Source organism: Jaculus jaculus, chromosome 5 (genome assembly GCF_020740685.1).
Source record: "Jaculus jaculus isolate mJacJac1 chromosome 5, mJacJac1.mat.Y.cur, whole genome shotgun sequence".
In the NCBI taxonomy this organism is placed as follows: Eukaryota; Metazoa; Chordata; class Mammalia; order Rodentia; family Dipodidae; genus Jaculus; species Jaculus jaculus.
In genome coordinates this window covers 111913365-111931747 of record NC_059106.1, presented here as the reverse complement: position 1 = coordinate 111931747, position 18383 = coordinate 111913365, and positions in this window count along the sequence as shown.

Genomic DNA, 18383 nt, shown 5'->3' with positions numbered 1-18383 from the left:
AAGATAAATGTTTCTGGAAAGCAATATGGAGACTCTTTTAAAAGCTGACTATAGAGATACCATCAGACCCAGGTTTTCTCTGGGCATCTACCCTAAAACCTTCAAACCACAGGCCAGAGAGATTTGCTCAACCATGTTTGTAGTGGCTCAATTTGTAATAGCTAAGAGCTGGAATAAACCCAGATCTCCATCACTAGGAGAATGGATAAATAAGATGTGGTATATCTACACAATGGAATTCTATACAGCACTAAGAAAAAAATGACACAATGAAATTTGAGGAAAAATGATTGAACCTGGAACAGATCATTCTCAGTGAACTTACCCAATCACAGAAAAAAAAAAAAAAAATTGCTACTTAGTCTCACTCACCTACAGTACCTAACCTGAATATACCCAAGATACCTTACATAGCCAGCAATAATCCTGCAGATTAGACAATAGGATTGGTGGGGAGGGAGGAGAGGGCAACTGAGGGGTCAGAAAGACAAATCTAGGCCCAAACAGCAATGGTACCATAAAATTTTACTTCCTAAAAGGCAGACCAAATGTCTGAACTTTCACCAGGCCCTAGAGGGAACACCTGATCACAAGACACTGGAGAGGGTATGATGAAGACTAACCTTAATCTTCTATAGCTTCCCGCCCTCTCTCTCCCTCTCCCTCTCTCTCTTTCTCTCTTCTCTCTAACTCTCATATATTAGTTCTCTTTTTCCTCCTTTTCTTAGTGGGCACTGACCTGTAACTCCCAGTACCAGCATGTGGCTATCATCCACTAAGAGCTTTTGATCAAAGAGAACTACAAGGTTTCCTAAAAGAAAGCCAGATTTCTGTCAGAATACTTGATGACCCACCAAAGGTTAGTGGTAAGACCCTACTGCTCAAGAAAAATAATCTTAAATTGCTGTTCTGCTTCCAGTTTGGGTGGGGGTATTTGGTATTTATATTAATATAGTCTAGCCAAAGTTGTTTTCAAACACAGATTCTAGGTTTTTATACTGTCTTGACTTTTTCCTGGCATACAATTTCTGGATTAAATCAATTGACTTAAGGTTATTGATAAAATACTGTTTCAGGGCCACTAAAATGTTCTGCTATACTTATCACTGACAGATACTTAAAAGATACAATGTGTATGCTTCCTATGTCCCAGATATAGCTTACACTGTCAACCTAACAACTACACTGAAATATTAATCAGAATGATTTTAAACGCCTGTGTCATTCTTTAACCAGTTTTGCTTTGCTAATGAGATATGTTCTGCACCATTTTTAACTAAACCGTTTTGCTAATCAGATATGTACAGTCTCTCTAAGTGATTAATAATGATATGTAGAAGCCAAAATCAGTTGGAAACATTAGAGTTAAAAGCATAACCAATATTTTGGTTCCTGCTCCCAAGTCAAAGGCCACAGAAGATGATGGGGCACTTGAACTTCTACCTTCTGGGAAGTTACCTGTCTTCTTGATCAGAGAGGATTTGGAGACCCAGAAATGAATTCCAAGTCAGTGAATCTGCAACAGGAATGTCACACTGGAAGAAAATCAGTCCTCCAAGCTTCCAAAATAAGGATAGCCACTTGGTCAGCACAGCCTTGTCTTATCCTAGCAGCTGACAATGCTGAGTGTCATCTAACTCCTCACAGATCCCTGAAAGTATCTCCTACACTGTCATTATTGACTTCTGTGGTGGTTTGAATATAATAGATGGCCCCCAATATATTCAGTTGTTTGTTTGTAGTTTGCATCTGCTGGCTACCTGTCTGGAGGCAATGTTACTGGGTGGATCTTAAGTTGTGGTGATGGGTTTCAGATTTCAATCAAAGATATGCAGAGTGTGCCTAGCTGGAGTTCCTGAAGTGTGCTGTGGCTTTTGACCTTTAGGCTTGCACTTCTTTCTCCCCGCTTGGACCTGTGAAGGCAGCTAGCTTCTTCTGCCATTATGGAACTTCCCTGGATCTGTAAGCTTCAATAAATATCCCTTCCTCCATAACTGTGCCTGGTCTGGAAGTTCATCTCAGCGAACCTGAATCTGTCTGCTACAACCTCCAAAATATGCAGTTAATTCTGGCAGCCTACATGGACTTAATCACCCAGTAAGAAAAATATAACTACAATATAAACAATTTTTCAGATTAATAGGCACCCCTGTCTGATGCTGACTTACAATATTAGACTCTCACATAAACTAAAGTCTTCTGCCTCTGCCTGCCCCTGGTTAACTTCACCTACTCTATCCCAGTTCCTACTACTTGCCTTAGCCAAAATCAGAGCTATTTCTCAGGCCCCCTCCTTCCGTAGTTCTTACCCTATCTCATCCAGGGATAAATACACTGCCACCCCAATGGACACTCTCAAACTTAAACTCTCTTGTGTTCCTACTTTTCCCCTGATCTAACAAATGTCCTTCTGTCTCCTTTTTCCCCAAGCCCACTATCTCTTGCCTCTGAATGCTCATCCTCCCTTTATACCTGGTGTTTTGATGTCATAGCTGTTCACAAGAATAATAAGCTCCTTTATTCTTCCTTCTATCTTCTCACAGAGTGCACAGAGCCCATCTCCCTCACCTTCTCTGTAACAGGTGTCTGCCAGCAACTGCCCTGAAGCCAGCTTAATACAGGGATGGTACAAGAGAAGTCTGTTTCATTCAGGACCAAGTCATAACAACATGCCATACTGGCACAATTGATCTCTCCTCTCTGCCACCTGTAGCCACCATGAAACTGCCTCCTCATCACCTGCCCTAAAGAGAGACCCATTGACTGTATTAGCCAGCCTCTCCCATAAGAACTCATTGCCCTTATGGTCAAAAAAAAAAAAAAAATTGCCTTCATCTCTTATCATTAACCAAAGGCTGGAATGTTAGGTCAGGACAAAATGAAGTCACCAAAGATAGCAGGATGGTAATTGACACAAGGAAGTGGGTCATCCACATTCCACAAGAAACTGCCCAGCCATTATCCCTTCCTTGCCCAACAATGCCCCACGTCTTGGTTTCTTGCCTTCTTATCTCCCACCTGGTCTTACACCCTATTGCTAATGTAAAGAACAAAGGAGTTCCTTTCTTTTTTCACCTTCCCCCAACTGAAGAGCTCTATATAGCCCATTATCTGTAATCTCAAAGTTGGCTGTGCTCTGCTCTTGAGAGTCAGTCCTGGCAGCTTGTGTTTATCCCAAATAAAAGCTTCCATCATTGTCTCAGAGGGGGTCTTCTTGGTCTTGGTCACTCCTGAACCTTACATTCATCATGATGCACAGTGTATTTGACTGATATTTTTAATTTGCCAGATAAGCTACATGAGGGTCAGAGATGCTGCATTCTTCTAAGTAAGTCTTTTTCTATCTAAAACATGTTTATAAAATTTAGAAAATGTTATTACCACTTGAAATTATCAAAAAGGAAAAATAATCAGATTTAGCTTGAGAAACAAACAAACAAAAACATAACTGACTCAAATACTCAAGTATCCATTAGCAACGCAAGAGTTGTTACCAGTGGTATAGAAATATGATCAGGTTAAAGTGATAGAAGCCAAGATAGAGATGTGACACAATGATAGAAGAATTTTTGATGACTTATATAAACTCATCAGATGTATCATGATCTTAAATCGTCTCTAACTTTTAGTATTCATAGCTTAGAGAGTAATGTCTCTTGATGGCAGCACCAAAAATACTCAAGGTAAAATAAAGTGAGAGTCTCTTTAACTGAAAGAAGTAATTACTCACTTCCTCTTTACATGGAGCCAAGCTTCTTGCCTAGCTAAGAAATATGATCTTGGTCAACACAGGGTTAATTATAGCATTTGGTATCTGAAAATATGAGATAATATAAAGAAAACAAGGAGAAGAAGTTGAAGTTTTAAAAGACAGTGTGAGTGAGCAGAGGCAAATATGTAAAAATATTTGTATACAGGGCTAATGGAATAAGTGAGTCAAAATGTATCCTGAACCAAGACTGGTGGCTTATGATTTTATTCCCAGTATTTAGGAGACATAAGTAGGAGGCTAGCCATAAGTTTGCAGCCAGCCTAGGACTACAGAGTTAATTCTAGGCCCACATGGGCTAGTATAAGAACCTACCTCAAAAAACCCAAAACAATAACAAAAAATACATATGTATTATCCTAAAGGCAAAAGGGTAGTTCTTCTCTGAACCTTGGGAAAAAGTAAAGTAAAGATGGTTATAACGATACACCAGATTTGAACTTGGTGAGAAAGGAAATAGATATAAAATTATTCATAAAGTCTCCAATATTCAAGAACTGTAAATCAAAGCTGTATGTTGAAAAGAAAAGGTGGCAGCTGAATAACAGACCTAAAAGAAAATACAGGTTGTAAAATAGCCTTTGGAAACAATCAGAAAATTCCTACCTAGCAAGGAGAGAGCCTGGGAGATCCTGAGGATCTTATAATAGCATGTGGATATGAATTTCCTGCATCACTTACCATCATAATGCTGTTTTATTCAAAAATCCTCAGTCCCTCAAGCATGCAAATAGAATGCAGATGGAATGGGAATGCATCACCTATCTAAAACTGGTCAGTTAGAAAAGCTAACTGACAGCAAAGCAGTGGGAGTTCTGCTGGGAAAGCAGTTCAGATATTCCTCTTCACTCAGTGAGTGGTGTCACATGCATTTCTCCAAACCTTTACACCTCAAACCTTTCTTAAGCAGTCATTGTCCCCACACTAAAACTCAATTACTCTCAGTTCATCAGCAATAGCAGAATAAATTCAAAGCCTCACTTTATACATTCCTACTCACCTAAGCTCTCTTCTTACTGACTAATAAAATGCATTTTTGCTTATTCGTGTTAAATGTTTGTTTTTTGTTTTTTGGTTGTTGTTGTTTTTTTGTTTTTTTTTTGTTTGTTTTTTTTGTCTCTGACCTGTAACTCCCAGTATCAGAAATCAGTTGCTACCTACAAGGTCCCTAAAACAAGACAGATTTCTTCCAAAGCACTTGATTACCCACCTGAGTCAAAAGGTAAGGCCCTATTGCTGAAGACACCATATGCTGTGGACACAGAGCATGGAGAGACCTGGCTGAAATCTGGAAGAGAGCAGTCCCCACACAGTCATCCCATCTAGTTCTGGAAAGTGCTACTGTATGAGCTACTGGAGGAAAGTGGCCAACAATGCTCTGAGCAACCAGACATCTAAGCTACTCAGAGGCAAACACCCTAGCAGGATGCACATGCCATGCCAGTGCAATGGTAACACACAGCCTTGGTGTGTAACCAATAGCTTTCTGATTGGCTAAGAGATCTCCTCAGTATAAAGGAACCCATATCTGGAATTGGGAACCAGATCAGAATACTATGGAGACATGGATCATGCTCTCCAGTGTCAAGCTTCCACTAGTCCTTGGCTAAAAGTGGGGTTACATGCATCAAATTCTCCCTAAATTAATAAATCTTGTCCCATTTAAACTATGTGGACTTCACTCTCTGTTGGAGGATCTGTTCTTCTTTTTCAGAAGGTAGCAAGACCCCAGGAGATAAACTACCCCTCACAAATCAGCCAAGCCACAGATGAAACCACAGAGGAATTGGGGAGATGAGCAAGAGTATTTGTTCCATGCAGAGCCTGATAATCAGCATCAGGGTGAAGGGGACAGACCCTGAGGATACTCAACTCTTACCAAAGCAGACCCAGAGGCTCCTAAGAGCTCATCACTGAAGCAGACTTAAACTCACCCACCACAGCTCAGGGAATTTTGTGCAAGAGCAAACAGAAAGATTATAAGAGCCACAGGTTGAGACATCATGCCCAGAGGCATTTCCTCCCCTCCAAAATAACTTACTACTGATCCCACAATGCATAAACCACAAGCCCATAGGGAATACCTACAACTCCACTGAGGAGGGTCCCCAGCAGAATGGGGGCAGGGACAAGGGAAAAGAGGGTACCAACACATGATGTATACATATGAAACATGTTGTTAATAATAATAATAATAATGAAAAACAAAAAATAATGTTTTGCAAACTTTTGTTTGAATGTTTTCCACATTGAAAATAATCATCTACACAACCACTACATGTAATGGGTAGAATATTCCAACCCTTTTGGTTTCATATAAACTGCATGCATCTCCCTACAGGCATTGAACATTCGTCCCACTTACATGCTTCTTTTCATGATTTCAAAGAGTTTTGACTTATTCAATGTGAGTCACTTCACACAAATTGTATAGGCTGTTCATTTTTCTACAGTTACTTTATTATAATTTTAAGTCTAAATAGATTTTCCACTAGATTATGGTTTCATTACCAACAACTTTATGGTACATTTGTTTGTTTTTTTATACTTAGTGCCCTAGTTATTATGTGAAAGGAATTGCCCCCAAAATATGCACTGGAGTGAAGGGAATTGGCTGTGCATCTGGGCACAGTGGATTTGAGCAGGGAGAGGCACCACAAGGAAAATTATGAAAGAAAGTGATGCAAAGAGGGGGCTATGAATTGAAAGATCATCATGTGTTTGTGGATTCCTTCAGTATGATAATGCATGGCAAGGATGAAAATGTCAGATGAGTCAGACTGTATAATATGATTAACAACTAGGTATGAAGATTAGATGAGATATTGCTGAAAATTAGAAGCATCTTGATCAACAGGCTTTTTCTTCATTTCTCTTTTTAAAATTCTTTTGTTTATTTTTATTTATTGATTTGAGAGCAACAGACAGAGAGAAAGAGGCAGATAGAGAAAGAATGAGTGTGCCAGGGCCTCCAGGCACTGCAAATGAACTCCAGACACATGAGCCCCCGTGTATCTGGTTAATGTAGGTCCTGAGAAATCAAGCCTTGAAGCAGGGTCCTTGGGCTTCACAAGCAAGCATTTAACTGCTAAGCCATCTCTCCAGCCCTTCTTCACTTCTCTTAAAGCAACATACATTTGTTTAGGAGGTTAAATTATTCAATAATATAATGATAATGCTAAGATACATAGAAAAGGAAGATAGCAGATCTCTTTTTTTATATTTCCATATATAAAACTATATTCTCTTCATTTGCTTACTTAACTCCAACTGAGGAAATGAGGACAGGTAATTTTTTTTTAGAGGGTGGGTTTCCTTCTAGCCCATGCTAACCTGAAATTCACTATGTCACTCTATAGTCTCAGACTGGCCTCGAAATCTTATCACTCTTATTTCAGCCTCCAATGTGCTGGTATTAAAGGCATGTGCTATTTACATCTGGCTTTAACTCTAAATTAACTGAATTATTTAAATTATCAAAACATTCCAAAATAAAAATATTTAGTGAACAAGATAAATAAGTGAATAAGAGACAATATTAAACAATAGAAACAAAGAAAGATAAAGGGCTATTTCATATGAGATCAGTTTTGAAAAGTAGGAAAATATGAGAATGTACTAATTTAAATTGTTAGAAGTTAGGATAGAAGTTTCATTTTGGTGTGACAGGGGTGGAAGAAATTAGGGGCTGAGTCTGAACTTCTGGAATGTTTTATTATTTCTCTCATTTGGTTGCAGGCTACAGAGATAATTATATTGTGCATTACTAAAACTATAACATTTTCTGAATGAATATTACATTAATAAACAAACTTTAGTGTTATATATGTGAGGCTGAGCATAAACTTTTGCAAAATTACAAACATAAAGTTCACTGGTTTTAATATAAACAGTGCTACAAAATTTTTGCTCAAAAAATGAAAACTCTAGAGAAAAATTGAGAAAGAATATTAGCACTCAAATCATAGAAGACATACAAGTGGCTAATAGGCAAGCTTAACGTCATTATTGATCTAGAGCCTGAATATTCAAACAAATATCTAATGACTAGTCCAACGGACTAGTGATTGCTAATAAGATGTTTAATAAGGGTTGAGATGGCTCAGGGGCAATATGCTTGATATGCAACTATGAGGATCACCAGCACCCGTGTAAAAGTGACAAAAAAGACACAGACAAAAGAAAAAAGCAAGCATGGAACCATTTTGATCAGCAAGAATTTTTGTCTGGTAATTAAATGTGATCAATGAAGGTTGTGTGTGTGATATGAATTCTCATTGGTAGGGAACTTTGGAAAAGGACCAATTGCCATTTTCATTCCATAAATGTTTGAACTCAAGTAAGTTTGAACTAAAAGCAAAAGTCTATTATTTCTCCCACTTTTTCTTTTCTTATTATGGTTTTCATTGTATGTTATTTGCAGGGAAAGAGAAAAAGAGAAAATGAGTGAGCCTGGGGCCTCTAGCCACAGCAAGCAAACTCCAGATGCACCACTTTGTGCATCTCGCTTTATGTGGGTACTGAGTAGTCAAACCCTGGTCATGTCATTAGGCTGTGAAGACAAGTGCCTTAACATCTGTGCCCTATCTACAGTTCCTCGTTGTGGGATTTTCATTAGCCACTTACCTATGAATAAAAATGAAGGTAGTATTTCTCTGAATGTAATTTTAAGGTACAGTCAATGTGCACAATGCTTCCCATCAAGGCTTTCCCATTCCAATGAAATCTATGCCTGATATACTTCCAGTGTTTCTATAATGGAATATTTTATGGTGTTGGGTGTTTTTTTTTGTTTTGTTTTTTTTTTTTTTGGTCAGTTCTTTTTTATTTGTTTACTTGATTTTTTTTTTTTTTCAAGGTAGGGTCTCACTCTAGCTCAGACCGACCTGGAACTCACTCTGTAGTCTCAGGGTGGCCTCAAACTCAGTGATCCTACTACCTCTGACACCCAAGTGCTGGGATTAAAGGCATGTACCACCACACCCAACTTTATAATTTTTAGTACTGTCTCCCAAGTAGATTCATTTCCTGAGCTTATTGGTGTTAGTAGACAGCTTATAATTACCATGGTAGACACTTTCTTATATTTTGGTAGTATACTATGTCCCATTGAATTTCTTCTATTTGCCCCTCTTGTAAAAATTCTGTATTGTCCTAAATGAGTCACGCCTAATTGTATTTGTTAAATTTAGACTCAGGTTCAATTGCTAGAAAAATTCAAGAAACAGTGTACTAACATATGATTATAAACTTCTTAGTCCCACTTTAAAGAAATCCAGAGGAACCCATGATATAATGTGCCAAGCATCCTAAGAAGTGCAGGAAAGTGGGAACACTTCCTTGCTACGAAGATGTTCCAATTTCATTGGTCAAACTGTGGTCCAGTGGTTTCTCAGGGCTGGCAAATTGCACAAACATACTCTTTTCAAACTCCTTTTCTTTTTCTATCTTTTTTTTTTTTTCCTTTTGACTTTTTGAGGTAAGATCTCACTCTAGTCCAGGCTGACCTTGAAGTCACTATGTAGTCTCAGGGTGGACTCAAACTCATGGGGATCCTCCTACCTCTGTCTCCCCAGTGCTGGGATTAAAGGTGTGCACCACCATGTTCAGCTTCCAGTTTTTGTTTTTGTTTTTTTCTTTTGGGGAGATGGTTTATTTGAACTTTGTTTCTTTCTCATCTCATGCAAAATTCATTTGTTTAATTCTCTGAGCTGTTGTTTAAAGATACTACAATTCCTTTATGTTCTATATACTAATAATAGAGAAAATGGATTAATGAACAAATATAAGGATATAACCATCTTGGAAGCTGTGGACTCTGAACTATCTCTCGAGGTTATTTAGCCCCTTCAGGAACTCATCCCATTCTCTTCCAGTGGTACCTCCAAATCTCAGTTAATAAAAAAAAAAAAGATTCAAAGATTCAGTTTCCATCCAAGACAATCAGCTACTTATTATTTTTCCTCTAACTCTGAACACTCTAGCAATCATTCCCACCATGCTACTGAAGCAATATATATATATATATATATATATATATATATATATATATATATATATATGTATGTATGTATACACACACACACACACATACATACAAAAATGTGGAGGCATTTTCACCATACTTAATAATTCACACTAAGAGCCAAGGGAAGTTCTTGGTGCTCATAGGAAATATGCAGAATCAAAGTGAAGAGAGCTGAGAAACCTTACTGAGATCCTGGAGAAAAGACCTGAATAAAGAATAGAGATGTGGCATTAATAATTGATGCTGCAATATCTGTTGAAAGAAAAAGATTAAGAAGAAAGAAATGATCTTTTGGTATCAATCTGTAAGTATAATTCAAGTTAATTTTACCCATACATGATTTCCTTAATAAATGAAAAAAATCTAATTATATGAATAACTAATATGGAAGAATAAACACCTAAAGATTGAAAATAAAATTTCATCTTAAATAATGATAAGAATGGATTTTTCAGTCTAATTGTAATATAAAGTTAGAACAACAAAAACAAATGGCATCAGGCCAAGAAAAAAGTAGAGGTATTGGAGCCTTATGTTTGAAAATTCAAAGAAATCTATTACAATCTTGTATTTGATATCAAAAGGGAAAATTACAGATTGGAGAGACGGCTCAGCAACAAAGTTGCTTGCCTGCAAAGCATAATGAAGTGAGTTTGATTTCTAGAACCTGAATAAAGCTGGATGCAAAAAGTGGTGTGCGCCTTTGCAGTATGTTTGCTGGGCTTAGAGGCCCTGGCACACCCAATCTTCATCTCCCTCTCTCCCCCTCTCTGCCTGTTTCTCTCTCTCTCTTTCTGTCTGTATATCTCTGCTTGCAAATAAATAAAACAAATGTATCTATTTTTTGGTTGCTTTGAGGTAGGGTCTTGCTGTAGCCCAGCTGACCTGGAATTAATGTAGTCTCAGGGTGGCCTCTAACTCATAGCAATCCTTCTACCTTTGCCTCCTGAGTGCCAGGAATAAAGGTGTACACCACCATGTCCAGCAATAATGACATTTTTATATAGGAAAATGCAGGGCTGGAGGGATGGCTTAACAGTTAAGGCATTTGCATGCAAGGCCAAAGGATCCAGTTTCAATTCCCCAGGACCTATGTTATCCAGATGCACAAAGGGTACACACATCTGGAGTTTGTTTGCAGTGGCTGGAGGTCTTGGAGTGCCCATTCTCTCACTCTCTCTCCCTCTTTCTCTGTCAAATAAATAAATAAAAATAAAATATTTTAAAAAAGGAAAATGCTTACAAAATTCAAAACACAAAATACAATCAAATATACAGTATTTAGAAATATAAGTGTTCATTTTAACTTTTTTTTCTGTGAGAAGAACATTTATAATATAAAATACAAATAGAATAAATTTTGAAACCATGCTTGGAAGTTTGTACACAAATGCTAAAAGTGTTTACAGAGTTAAAAATGTATAATATCTCAACACATGAATAAGAAAAATGAAATTACTATAAAATAAAGAATGCTGGGAGAAAAAGAAAATACTATAATACATCAAATTAGAATGAGAAATGTTCATGGTTAAGAAGAACTGGGAAGGAATTTTCAAAAACAACACCCAGTTACATGTAAGTTAAGATAATAAGCAATGAGAAAATATATTTACGTGTCAAACTGTAAAAAATATAAAAATACATAACAATATGCATTTTGGGAAAGACAATATGCAAATGTAAGTATAAAGTAAAAACTCTTCTCTAGGTAGTGTTTGAGTAAAATGGATCCAGTCTTGATATTCTATATTTTGTCTCAAATTTATCTGTTTAGAATATTACCTAAATAAGCATTTTGATAAGATAATATATTATTAACAAACTGGGCTTGTAACTTTCAACAAGTGTTATATTAATTGAAATTGAAGACTGGATGTGTAATATTCATCTGTAAGTTGTGATAGTCCTTTGAAACTGCAGCAATTTACAAAGATTTAAAATCCTACTAGGACTATGAAAATGGCTCAGTGGGTAAGAACACATGCTGTGCAAGCATAAACCCCTGAGAAGACCTGCTGTCTCTGAGTTCAATCCCTTAGCACTCAGTAAAACCCTGGCATGGCTATGTGGCCTATAACCCCCAGTCCTGTGGTGCACAGAGCCAGAAGAATTCCTGGGCCTTTCCAAAATGACAGCTCAAGATGTACAGGGATGCTCTATCTCAGTGTAAGGCACAAAAACAATAGAGGAGAACATTCAACATTCTCTTCTCACCTCTATGTGTACATGTACAGGGTTTGCACATTGATACACAAACATGTGCATACAATGTGCACATAACACATGCAAACATATACAACAATAACAACAACTTATAAAATCTGTATTCTCTCTTCCTTTAAGTTATGATGTATAATTATCTACTCAAAATAAACCATCTTTGAATGATCCTGAATTGCCTAGAGACAACTGTTGTATTTTTCTTATTTCTAGAGATGACTGTTAGAATCTCTGTTTTATCCTAGATTTTCTGTACTTTCAGATTTGAATGCTCCATATATATATGTAATTTTAAGGTTTATAGAATCTATGCATTCTAGGGATTCTATAGGCAATTAGATATAAATAAAATGGCAAACATTATTGCTTTAGAACTGCTTACTATTAATTTAGTGTGGGCATATACTCAAACCAACATAGATGATAAAATAGTGCACAATTTCTCGTGTACCAATAATAAACAATGAATATTTGAGTAAGGTTGGTGGACAGTATTAGTGGCAAGGTCTTTTTTCTTTACTTTTTTTTTTTTCTTTCTTACTGTCTCTCTCTCTTTTGGATGATACTGTTCATAAGGTTGCCATTGTAGAATCCTGGGAAAAGTACATAAAGGATCTCTCTGTATTACTAATCTTAGAATTTAATGCCAATCTCTATATCAATTAAATCATTAAAACTTTTGAAATCTGAAATAGAACCCAAAACATGTACTAATAGTCCAGAAACAACAACAACAACAAAAAAATAAAACCACCTCTATAACCAACAAATTCTACACCTTTCATTTAGCTTGGTTAATGTTCCTACTTGTGCTTATCAATATGTGTCTAAGACAAGAAGAGGTGAACATAGAATTAGAATTGAACTAGAGTAGTGCTGCATACTACAAGCCTTGTGAAAGTTGCTGTCTCAACTGTCTTGTCACTACAGCACTGGCATGCTTCCACAATGAACTAACCCATGTCACGGAATCAACAATGTTATAGTTTACAAAACAATTAGCATATAAGAAAATGCAACTCAGTGGTTACATGAACAAATGTACTGTTAAATAAAAGAAATCTGATAAAAACTCATAAAAAGTAAGATATTATGACACAAACATCCATGTATTTGTAAACATAAAAGTGTATTCATGGCATTGCGATCTTAATTTGAAACCTGCCTTGTCTAAAAGCATTAATAAAATTGATCTCGCCAATTATAACATACATCTGCAACAAGGATTGTTCAGTGGAGAATGTTTTCTGCCAAGCTTTGGATGCCTAACTTATCAACTCAACTTACTCCTCAGAGTATGATGATCATGTCTGCCAGGTTCTGTCTCTGATCTCTGCCCTGCACTTTGATCACACATGCATATACCTTCTGTTCTTGACTAGAGTTATTTTGAGAATGACCACTCCTGACTTGCACTCATTTAATTTCTGTAGTTTGTTTCCAAAGTCTGAACTGTAACCAAACAGTCTAAAATTGAACAGATTCTCCTCAGGACCACTTTAGAAACAAATGCATGTGATTGTCCCTTAACATCTATTAAAGGATGAAGCAGGATCAGGATCCCCAGTTTTAGTTTGTGGTAAACATTATTTCTTTCTTCCTCCATCCCTCCCTCTATTACCTTCCCTTCCTTCCTTTCTTTTTTATTTTTTTTTTTTAGATAAATTAGTCGGTCTTTATTTAAGAAGAGCATTCCTTCTCATAAGAATTTTAATTACATGAATAAAATCTATGTAGGTCTCATTGTCCAGATTCATTTTTTTTAATTTAATTTATTAGTTTTCTTTTCAGTAAATACAGGTAGTTTGGAACCATTATTTAGGATCATCTGTGATCTACCCCTTCCCATTAGGCCCTCCTTGTTAATGAAAATGGGTCATGCATTGTGGAGTTAGCCCCCAGTTATTAGTATGATAAATGTCTCTGCAAATCATGACCCAACATGTGACTCTGACATTCTTTCCACCCCCTCTTCCGCAAAATTTCCCTGAGCCATGTTGGGTTCATTTTTGGTCTGCTTCAGTGCTGAGGTGTTGGGGGCCTCTGAGGCTCTGGCTCTCTGATTTGGTAGGAGTTGATTTTTCTCTGCATTAATCTCCTTCCCCTTTGTGCTGGTATCCGGTTCACAGGAAAACATCACCCTTGCTTATTTCGCCAGTTGTCCTTAGTTTCAGTTGGGCCCCTTTGAGGTATGTTGGGGCAGCTCTCTTCTTAGGATCTGCATCTATCTGGAAAAGAGAAGCAGATTCTCCAATGGAGAGTAAGTTAGCACCCGGAAAATTGAGATAAGACTTACTTTTTTGATAGACAGTATGGTAGGTGTAGGCCCTCTTATACCCCGTGATTGATGGTAGCTTGATATTGTAGAGTGGGCTTGTGTTTGGGTATGGTTCTGACTTGTTTCCCAGCTCCAGCTATGGGTCTAGTACCACTGAGTGGATCAGTTAGCCAAATCAAGAGCAATTGGTTCCTCACCATGGGTGTGTACCACTATTGCACTTGTGTGGACCACATCCTTCCTTCCTTTCTTAATAGCATCTCTTCTAATTTCAAAGCTTTAAAAAAACCTAGCCTTCCCGGGAGGCAAATACCATGTACAAAAATGTTTGCCATACTCACCTAGGTAGGCACCCCCAGTTCACTTTGAGTCTTATCAGACTAATATGAATATAAATCAGGAAATGATTGAATAGATATTTACATTTTGGCCAAATGTTACTAAATTAATTAAAGCTGGTATCCTGTTTATTTAGTTTCAGGTACTGTATCTAGGTTGGCAGAGAGAGGCCTGTCTCTCACAAAGATAAAGAGTTGAATTCATACTCACTCTATTGCTTCATTCATTTCTCATGCCAAGCAGATCCAATAGATTGGGATATTTATCTCAGATCACTCACATGCTAATTTCTCAATGCTAAGCATCAGTGCTCAACCCCCCCCCCCCCAAGTACTGACACTACTGCACAACAAATGATCTATAGAAGATTTCCTACTTTCTTGCCCACAGCTCCATGGTTATTGTATCTTATATCTGTCTCAGTGCCAAGAAGACAACACATGTTCTGCATACCAAAAGAGGTCACACCTGATCTACCCAGGTTTCAGTTCCTTTGCTAATTTGCTAGCAGCCAAACTGAGCATATTTTGAGTTCTCAGAATTATTTCAAGAGTCATAAAGAAAGATAAAAATGTATATATGACCACTATAAAGTTACAGTCAAATTAAGGAGCTCTAAAATTGCAATCTATTAATCATACAAAGATTAGCAATCCAAATGGTTAACATGAATTTAATGTTATGAATATTAACTGGTGATCAGCATGGGACCAATTAGAAAAACTGAAGAATTAAAACAAATCAATGTCATTGAATTTACTTCAGATCATAAGGCTGACAGCTAAGTGCTTTGTGGTAGATTTTTTTTTTTTCTCCCTCTGAATATAACAAGTGGATTAGTTTTCACCAACCACGGTGACCAGGGTAGTGAATGACAAGCCCTTTGGGTAGGAATGCCAGGAAATACATTTTAGGGAAAATGAATGGCAGAAAATAACCACTATACCTAGTAGAAATTTTGGTATATAAAACTCTAGTTCAATTAATAATTCAATGTAATTTACTGACAGGCTGTCTCCCAACTAGCTATCTCATATTAGGAATAGAATGAGCTACTGAAATTTTTAATATCAAAATTATTTGTATGCATACTGGTAAATATTATCACTAATTTTGAGTGGAGAACAGAATTAAATCCAGAAATAGGACTTTTTTTAGATACACTATTTATGTTAAATATTTAGATGTAAAATTTTGATTTATTTTTGTCATTAGTAGCATTAAATGGCAGAATCACTTAGGATATTTATCCTTGATATCACATATGAAATTAGTTTATAGAAATACCATAATTATGATGATAGTAAAAGATAATACAACTTCCTTTTATGGTTTCCTTACACTGTGCTAATTGCAACTAGACAGTATCTTTTTTTTAAATTTTTTAATTTTTATTTTTTATTTATATTTGAGAGCGACAGACACAGAGAGAAAGACAGATAGAGGGAGAGAAAGAGAATGGGCGCACCAGGGCTTCCAGCCACTGCAAACAAACTCCAGACGCGTGCACCCCCTTGTGCATCTGGCTAACGTGGGACCTGGGGAACCGAGCCTCGAACCAGGGTCCTTAGGCTTCACAGGCAAGCGCTTAACCGCTAAGCCATCTCTCCAGCCCGACAGTATCTTTTTTTAAATGTAATCATCAACTAAAGAAACGATGCCCTTGAGATCTATGACACTACCCTCAGATTTGGGATTAATCATGCTTAAAGTGGGCTGATTTTTAAATCAAAATACTAAATAATAAATATAATTGAGGTTTTTAGAAACACACAGAAAGCCGGGCGTGGTGGCGCATGCCTTTAATCCTAGCACTCAGGAGGCAGAGGTAGGAGGATCACCATGAGTTCAAGGCCACCCTGAGACTACAGAGTTAATTCCAGGTCAGCCTGGACCAGAGTGAGACCCTACCTCGAAAAACCAAAAAAAAAAAAAAAGAAACACACAGAACTGAGTTGAAGATAAAGATTCCAATGTTTACTAGCTATTTGAGCTCAGGAAAAGAGCTTAACTTTTTAAATATATATCACTTGTCTCATCTGCAAAATTACAATGGTAACTTACAGAGTTAACATAGATGATGTAAAACTATGATTTTCAGAGTGCCTGTCTCTGGTGAGATCATAAATTTTATTATATATTATTCCTATGCATTTACTCACATACTCATGCTTTAAATATTGCATTGCACCTATGATTCACTCCTCCTGTGATGAAAACTAAAGGTGGTCATTGGTCCTCATTCAGATGGCAGTGCTATCCCCTCAATCCAATCTTGCCAAAGTGAAAATCTAAGACATACATGCTTCACTTGGCAATAGGTAAAGCCTTAGGTCTTATCCTTAATTGCCCACTTCATGAGTCACCAGCCACATGTGACTCTTAATTTGAAGTTCATTCAAGTGAAACAAAAATAAAAATTGAGTTCCTCAAGGTTTTTAATCATATCTCAGTGCTTAATAGGGAAATATGGCTGAGTGGCTGTAGAGTTGGAAGAACTATTGTTTAAGGCAATAGATAGATACCTTCAGTTATTTCTTGGTAAACTAACATATTTAAAAAATTATTTATATTCATTTATGTGCATATGTATATCAGTGGGCATGCCAGGGACTCTTGCCACTGAAAATGAACTACAGATGCATACACCACTTTGCATCTGGCTTTCTGTGAGTTCTATGGAATTGAACCTAGGACAGTAGGCCTTGTAAGCAATTTCCTTTAAACACTGAGGCATCTTCCCAGCCCCTACAACTATCCTTTCAATGTTTACATGTTTGGATCAAATATATTTATATCTTCTATAATATATAAAGAAAGAATAAAACACATCAAATCACTAGGGGCAATCATCTAGCCCTTTTTATTCCAAACTTGTTCAAGTCTAATGTTGTGTGCAGTCACAGCACACAATCAATTCAGAAGACCTGACACATCTGAAGGAAGAAGAGCTGTGTCTACCAATCCACCATCTTTATTAGCACTTCACTGTTTGGCGTTATTCAGGGATATTGGTGTGAGATAACCTCACTCAAAGAGGAAAAGACAACACCCTTAGAACAAATGCTTCAAAGTCCCATTAAGAAATCAATGTCAGGGTGCTTGGTAGACGAGAGATTGTCTGAAATGCTCCTCTCACCCTTCTGTTGATCTTTCCCACTCAATCTTAGTAACAGACAGACCTTTGAAAGCTCCAGATATTGTGCTTTGTAAGATGAGAACTTACCATCAAAAACAAATCAAAGTACCAATGCATGTATATATACAAATGTCCATATTTCCTGTTCAAATCAAACAAACAATAACATCCAAAGAAAAATTCAGCAACTCTATTTGAACACATCTTACTTTCGAAATAAAGGCAAAACTCATCACTTCCCAGGTTAGAACAGCTGAGACCCATCAAGCAACGGAAAACAATTTGTTCAGAGTGGAAGCTGTCACCAGCTATTACCACATGGAACGTGATGAGCTGCTGCAGACTTCGGCTTCCTGATTCGGCAGGCTTGCTCCCATTTCGCTTGACAGCTGTGGACATTGGAATAATACAAAACATAACCTAATCAACAGACTGTGAAAAATGTGAAAGCTAAAGACAGATGTTCACCACCATCACTACCTTTTGTATTTAATTATATTTATGTCGGAGGTGGGGGAGGAGGAGGTGGGGGAGGAGTAAACATCACTTCAGCTACTTAAGGAGCCCTCTCTTACCACTAACTTAGTGATGGAAGGGGCATGGGGTT